We start from the raw sequence: 7,500 nt of genomic DNA on the forward strand, positions 1-7,500 counted from the left end.
TCAGTGAGGAGTCATCTTCCTGTTCATCAATGGCTCAGTGAGGAATCATCTTCCTGTTCAACGGCTCAGTGAGGAGTCATCTTCCTGTTCAACGGCTCAGTGAGGAGTCATCTTCCTGTTCATCAATGGCTCAGTGAGGAATCATCTTCCTGTTCATCAATGGCTCAGTGAGGAGTCATCTTCCTGTTCAATGGCTCAGTGAGGAGTCATCTTCCTGTTCAACGGCTCAGTGAGGAGTCATCTTCCTGTTCATCAATGGCTCAGTGAGGAGTCATCTTCCTGTTCATCAATAGCTCAGTGAGGAGTCATCTTCCTGTTCATCAATGGCTCAGTGAGGAGTCATCTTCCTGTTCATCAATGGCTCAGTGAGGAGTCATCTTCCTGTTCATCAACGGCTCAGTGAGGAGTCATCTTCCTGTTCATCAATGGCTCAGTGAGGAGTCATCTTCCTGTTCATCAACGGCTCAGTGAGGAGTCATCTTCCTGTTCATCAATGGCTCAGTGAGGAGTCATCTTCCTGTTCAACGGCTCAGTGAGGAGTCATCTTCCTGTTCAACGGCTCAGTGAGGAGTCATCTTCCTGTTCAATGGCTCAGTGAGGAGTCATCTTCCTGTTCATCAACGGCTCAGTGAGGAGTCATCTTCCTGTTCATCAATGGCTCAGTGAGGAGTCATCTTCCTGTTCAATGGCTCAGTGAGGAGTCATCTTCCTGTTCAAATGGCTCAGTGAGGAGTCATCTTCCTGTTCAATGGCTCAGTGAGGAGTCATCTTCCTGTTCAACGGCTCAGTGAGGAGTCATCTTCCTGTTCAACGGCTCAGTGAGGAGTCATCTTCCTGTTCAACGGCTCAGTGAGGAGTCATCTTCCTGTTCAACGGCTCAGTGAGGAGTCATCTTCCTGTTCAAAATGGCTCAGTGAGGAGTCATCTTCCTGTTCAATGGCTCAGTGAGGAGTCATCTTCCTGTTCAATGGCTCAGTGAGGAGTCATCTTCCTGTTCAATGGCTCAGTGAGGAGTCATCTTCCTGTTCAACGGCTCAGTGAGGAGTCATCTTCCTGTTCATCAATGGCTCAGTGAGGAGTCATCTTCCTGTTCAACGGCTCAGTGAGGATCTTCCTGTCATCTTCATCTGTTCAACGGCTCAGTGAGGAGTCATCTTCCTGTTCAACGGCTCAGTGAGGAGTCATCTTCCTGTTCAATGGCTCAGTGAGGAGTCATCTTCCTGTTCATCAACGGCTCAGTGAGGAGTCATCTTCCTGTTCAATGGCTCAGTGAGGAGTCATCTTCCTGTTCAACGGCTCAGTGAGGAGTCATCTTCCTGTTCAACGGCTCAGTGAGGAGTCATCTTCCTGTTCAACGGCTCAGTGAGGAGTCATCTTCCTGTTCAACGGCTCAGTGAGGAGTCATCTTCCTGTTCAACGGCTCAGTGAGGAGTCATCTTCCTGTTCAACGGCTCAGTGAGGAGTCATCTTCCTGTTCATCAATGGCTCAGTGAGGAGTCATCTTCCTGTTCAACGGCTCAGTGAGGAGTCATCTTCCTGTTCAACAATGGCTCAGTGAGGAGTCATCTTCCTGTTCAAATGGCTCAGTGAGGAGTCATCTTCCTGTTCAACGGCTCAGTGAGGAGTCATCTTCCTGTTCAACGGCTCAGTGAGGAGTCATCTTCCTGTTCATGTTCATCTTCCCCTGGTTCAATGACTGTAAGTCCTGGCTCAGTGGGATCATATTATTATTATTATGTTTCTTCCATGTTCAACCAGGCTCATTTTAAGAACACGTCATCTTCCTGTTCAACGGCTCAGTGAGGAGTCATCTCCCTGACCAACGCTCAGTGAGCCCATTGTTCAACCCTGGCTCCTAATCACTGTGAGGAGTCATCCTGGATTCCTGTTCAAGATGTCATCTTCCTTTCAGACGGCTCAGTGAGGAGTCATTTCTTCCACATGTTCAACCAGGGACTGTTCAACGGATTCAGTGAGGAGTCATCTTCCTGTTCAACCTCAGTGAGGATTTAGTTTCAAACAACACTAGAGAACATCATGGATTCAACCAGGGACTGAGGAGTCATCTTCCTGTTCAACGGCTCAGTGAGGAGTCATCTTCCTGTTCAACACTCAGTGAACATCTTGGTTCAACGGCTCAGTGAGGAGTCATCTTCCATCTTCCTGTTCAATGTTCAACGGCACTTCCTGATTCAACCAGGGACTGAGGAGTCATCTTCCTGTTCAACGGCTCAGTGAGGAGTTCAACATCTTCCCTGTTCATCAATGGCTCAGTGAGGAGTCATCTTCCTGTTCATCAATGGCTCAGTGAGGAGTCATCTTCCTGTTCAATGGCTCAGTGAGGAGTCATCTTCCTGTTCAACGGCTCAGTGAGGAGTCATCTTCCTGTTCAATGGCTCAGTGAGGAGTCATCTTCCTGTTCAACGGCTCAGTGAGGAGTCATCTTCCTGTTTAATGGCTCAGTGAGGAGTCATCTTCCTGTTCAACGGCTCAGTGAGGAGTCATCTTCCTGTTCAACGGCTCAGTGAGGAGTCATCTTCCTGTTCATGTTCATAAGCGATGTAGACGTACAAAGAAACCCTCCGTCAGGTTCTGTTGTTATGTTTATTCCATCGTTATTTAACCAGGCAAGTCATTTTAAGAACACGTTCTTATTTACGATGACGGCCTCCCCCTGACCAACGCTGGGCCCATTGTGGCCCACCCTACGGGACTCCTAATCACTGTCCGGATGTGATGCAGCCTGGATTCGAACCAGGGACTGTAGTGATGCCTCTCTCACTGAGATGCAGTGTTTTAGACCGCTGCACCGCTGGGGATTTAGTTTAAACGACACTAGAGAACACATAGATTCGAACCAGGGACTGTAGTGACGCCTCTCTCACTGAGAGAATCCCCCTGGGGATTTCGTTTAAACAACACTAGAGAACACATGGATTCGAACCAGGGACTGTAGTGACGCCTCTCTCACTGAGAGAATCCCCGCTGGGGATTTCGTTTAAACAACACTAGAGAACACATGGATTCGAACCAGGGACTGTAGTAGAACACATGGATTCGAACCAGGGACTGTAGTAGAACACATGGATTCGAACCAGGGACTGTAGTAGAACACATGGGAAACACTGCTTCGTTTCTTTGTTTGATTCTACCAGAGTTGGTTCCTTCTTCAGGACCTTGTGGTAAACAGACCAGCTGTAAGACACCGTGGCCTTTGTCGAAGTCACCAAATCACTGACCAAATAAAGTCCAGAAGAATGTGCCGTATCTAAACTGGGTCAGTGTTGTCTTTCTTACTCTGTGCCTGGAGAAGTGAAGTCCACCTAGTTAGAATCAGTGTTGTCTTTCTTACTCTGTGCCTGGAGAAGTGAAGTCCACCTAGTTAGAATCAGTGTTGTCTTTCTTACTCTGTGCCTGGAGAAGTGAAGTCCACCTAGTTAGAATCAGTGTTGTCTTTCTTACTCTGTGCCTGGAGAAGTGAAGTCCACCTAGTTAGAATCAGTGTTGTCTTTCTTACTCTGTGACTGTTTTCACATAATCAGTGGCTCTGTGATTCACTCTATAAATCATTACTGTTTCCAAACTGCTGTCACGTAGGGGAGGGCCTGTGTGTGTGTGTGTGTGTGTGTGTGTGTGTGTGTGTGTGTGTGTGTGTGTGTGTGTGTGTGTGTGTGTGTGTGTGTGTGTGTGTGTGTGTGTGTGTGTGTGTGTGTGTGTGTGTGTGTGTGTGTGTGTGTGTGTGTGTGTGTGTGTGTGTGTGTGTGTTTTTGGAATCTGCCCTGACCTGGCCCAAACACATCTGGGAGATAGATCCACAGTCAGCCAACAGTGTGTGCCGCGCCAATATTCTTCCCCATTCAGTTCTCCTGTGATTCAAGTGAAGAGCTCTCTAGTGATGAAGGCTCCCAAAAGAAAATGTGAAGAACTGGGTTGAATATTGGACTGTGATCTCTGATATGTGGTGGGTGAAACTGACACATTCTGAGCCAAAATGTCAGCCATCTGTGCTGGTATCCATTCACATCCACCACAGCATGTTATTAAATCAAATAGATGTTTATTTTCCATATGCTTCATGAGCAGCAGATGAAGACTAACAGTGAAATGCATAATTACAGGCCGTTCCCAACAACGCAGAGAGAAAGACAACAGATCAATTATAGAAAAGTAATAACGTTTAAAAAATACACAATGAGTAACAATAACATGGCTACATACAGGAAGTACCAGGTAGCAACATGGCTATATACAGGAAGTACCAGGTAATAACATGGCTATATACAGGGAGGTAATAACATGGCTATATACAGGGAGGTAATAACATGGCTATATACAGGGAGTACCAGGTAATAACATGGCTATATACAGGAAGTACCAGGTAATAACATGGCTATATACAGGAAGTACCAGGTAATAACATGGCTATATACAGGAAGTACCAGGTAATAACCAGGAAGTACCAGGTAATAACATGGCTACATACAGGAAGTACCAGGTAATAACATGGCTATATACAGGAAGTACCAGGTAATAACATGGCTATATACAGGAAGTACCGGTTAATAACATGGCTATATACAGGGAGTACCAGGTAATAACATGGCTATATACAGGAAGTACCAGTACCGAGTCAATGTGCAGGGGTACGAGGTAATAACATGGCCATATACAGGAAGTACCAGTACCGAGTCAATGTACAGGGGTACGAGGTAATAACATGGCTATATACACTGGGTACCAGTACTGAGTCAATGTACAGGGGTACGAGGTAATAACATGGCTATATACACTGGGTACCAGTACCGAGTCAATGTGCAGGGGTACGAGGTAATTGAGGTAGATATGTACATATAACTAAAAATGAAGTGACTAAGCAACAGCATAGATAAAAGCGTATGTGATGAGTCAAAAATGGGTCCGTGTAGATAGTTAAATAGTTTACCAGTAGCTTCCCGGACCAACTATTCAGCAGTCTTATGGTTTGGATGTAGAAGCTGTTCAGGGTCCTGTTGCCTTCTTCTGACACCGTCTGGTATAGAGGTCCTGGATGGCAGGGAGCTTGGCCCCTGTGATGTACTGGGCCGTACACACTACCCTCTGTAGGGCCTTCCTGACTGATGTAGAGGTCATGGCCTTGGCCCCTGTGATGTACTGGGCCGTAGACTACCCTCTGGGGCCTCCTGGATGGGTCCTGGATGGCAGGGAGCTTGGCCCCTGTGATGTACTGGGCCGTACACACTACCCTCTGTAGGGCCTTCCTCTGACGCCGCCTGATGTAGAGGTCCTGGATGGCAGGGAGCTTGGCCCCGCTGATGTACTGGGCCGTAGCACTACCCTCTGTAGCGCCTTGTGGTCAGAGGCCGAGCAATTGCCGTACCAGGCGGTGATGCAACCAGTCAGGATGCTCTCGATGGTGCAGCTGTAGAACATTTTGAGGATCTGAGGGCCCATGTCGAATCTTTTCAGCCTCCTGAGGGGGAATAGGCATTGTTGTGCCCTCTTCAAGACTGTGTTGGTGTGTTTGGAACATGATAGATCCTCAATGACACCGAAGAACTTGAAGCTCTTGACCCGCTCCACTTCAGCCTCATCGACGTCCGTTTCCTGTAAGTCCACGATCAACTCCTTTGTCTTTGGCAGTACACTCATCGTCGTCGTGATCAGGCCTACCGCCGTCGGATCGTCAGCAAACTTGATGATGGCGTTGAAGGAGAGGTTGTCGTCCTGGCAGTACACTCATCGTCGTCGTGATCAGGCCTACCGCCGTCGGATCGTCAGCAAACTTGATGATGGCGTTGAAGGCGTGCACAGCCACGCAGTCGTCGGTGAACAGGGAGTCCAGGAGGGGAATAAGCTCGCACAGCCTGATTCTAACTCAGGAGAACAGAACCGTGAGACTCCTGAATATGAAGACAACGTATCAGCAGTTGCATCTGTGTCTGTTTTTCATCTGGCAGAGAGTGAATCTGAGAGAAGAGGCCAAGGAATCAGAGGAGGTTTTGGAAAGAGAGACCGGATGGAAGACTTAGCCTGTTGTACCGGATGGAAGACATTAGCCTGTTGTAGAGAGAGGCTCTCACCGGATGGAGGACATTAGCCTGTTGTAGAGAGAGGCTCTCACCGGATGGAGGACATTAGCCTGTTGTAGAGAGAGGCTCTCACTGGATGGAGGACATTAGCCTGTTGTAGAGAGAGGCTCTCACTGGATGGAGGACATTAGCCTGTTGTAGAGAGGCTCTCACCGGATGGAGGACATTAGCCTGTTGTAGAGAGAGGCTCACCGGATGGAGGACATTAGCCTGTTGTAGAGAGAGGCTCTCACCGGATGGAGGACATTAGCCTGTTGTAGAGAGAGGCTCTCACCGGATGGAGGACATTAGCCTGTTGTAGAGAGAGGCTCTCACCGGATGGAGGACATTAGCCTGTTGTAGAGAGAGGCTCTCACTGGATGGAGGACATTAGCCTGTTGTAGAGAGAGGCTCTCACCGGATGGAAGACATTAGCCTGTTGTAGAGAGAGGCTCTCACCGGATGGAGGACATTAGCCTGTTGTAGAGAGAGGCTCTCACCGGATGGAGGACATTAGCCTGTTGTAGAGAGAGGCTCTCACTGGATGGAGGACATTAGCCTGTTGTAGAGAGAGGCTCTCACTGGATGGAGGACATTAGCCTGTTGTAGAGAGAGGCTCTCACCGGATGGAAGACATTAGCCTGTTGTAGAGAGAGGCTCTCACCGGATGGAGGACATTAGCCTGTTGTAGAGAGAGGCTCTCACCGGATGGAGGACATTAGCCTGTTGTAGAGAGAGGCTCTCACCGGATGGAGGACATTAGCCTGTTGTAGAGAGAGAGGCTCTCACCGGATGGAGGACATTAGCCTGTTGTAGAGAGAGAGGCTCTCACCGGATGGAGGACATTAGCCTGTTGTAGAGAGAGGCTCTCACTGGATGGAGGACATTAGCCTGTTGTAGAGAGACATTAGCTCTCACCGGATGGAGGACATTAGCCTGTTGTAGAGAGAGGCTCTCACCGGATGGAGGACATTAGCCTGTTGTAGAGAGAGGCTCTCACCGGATGGAGGACATTAGCCTGTTGTAGAGAGAGGCTCTCACTGGATGGAGGACATTAGCCTGTTGTAGAGAGAGAGGCTCTCACCGGATGGAGGACATTAGCCTGTTGTAGAGAGAGAGCTCTCACCGGATGGAGGACATTAGCCTGTTGTAGAGAGAGGCTCTCACTGGATGGAGGACATTAGCCTGTTGTAGAGAGAGGCTCTCACTGGATGGAGGACATTAGCCTGTTGTAGAGAGAGGCTCTCACTGGATGGAGGACATTAGCCTGTTGTAGAGAGAGGCTCTCACCGGATGGAGGACATTAGCCTGTTGTAGAGAGAGGCTCTCACCGGATGGAGGACATTAGCCTGTTGTAGAGAGAGAGGCTCTCACCGGATGGAGGACATTAGCCTGTTGTAGAGAGAGAGGCTCTCACCGGATGGAGGACATT

This window comes from Oncorhynchus gorbuscha, linkage group LG05, assembly GCF_021184085.1.
Source record: "Oncorhynchus gorbuscha isolate QuinsamMale2020 ecotype Even-year linkage group LG05, OgorEven_v1.0, whole genome shotgun sequence".
Classification (NCBI taxonomy): Eukaryota; Metazoa; Chordata; class Actinopteri; order Salmoniformes; family Salmonidae; genus Oncorhynchus; species Oncorhynchus gorbuscha.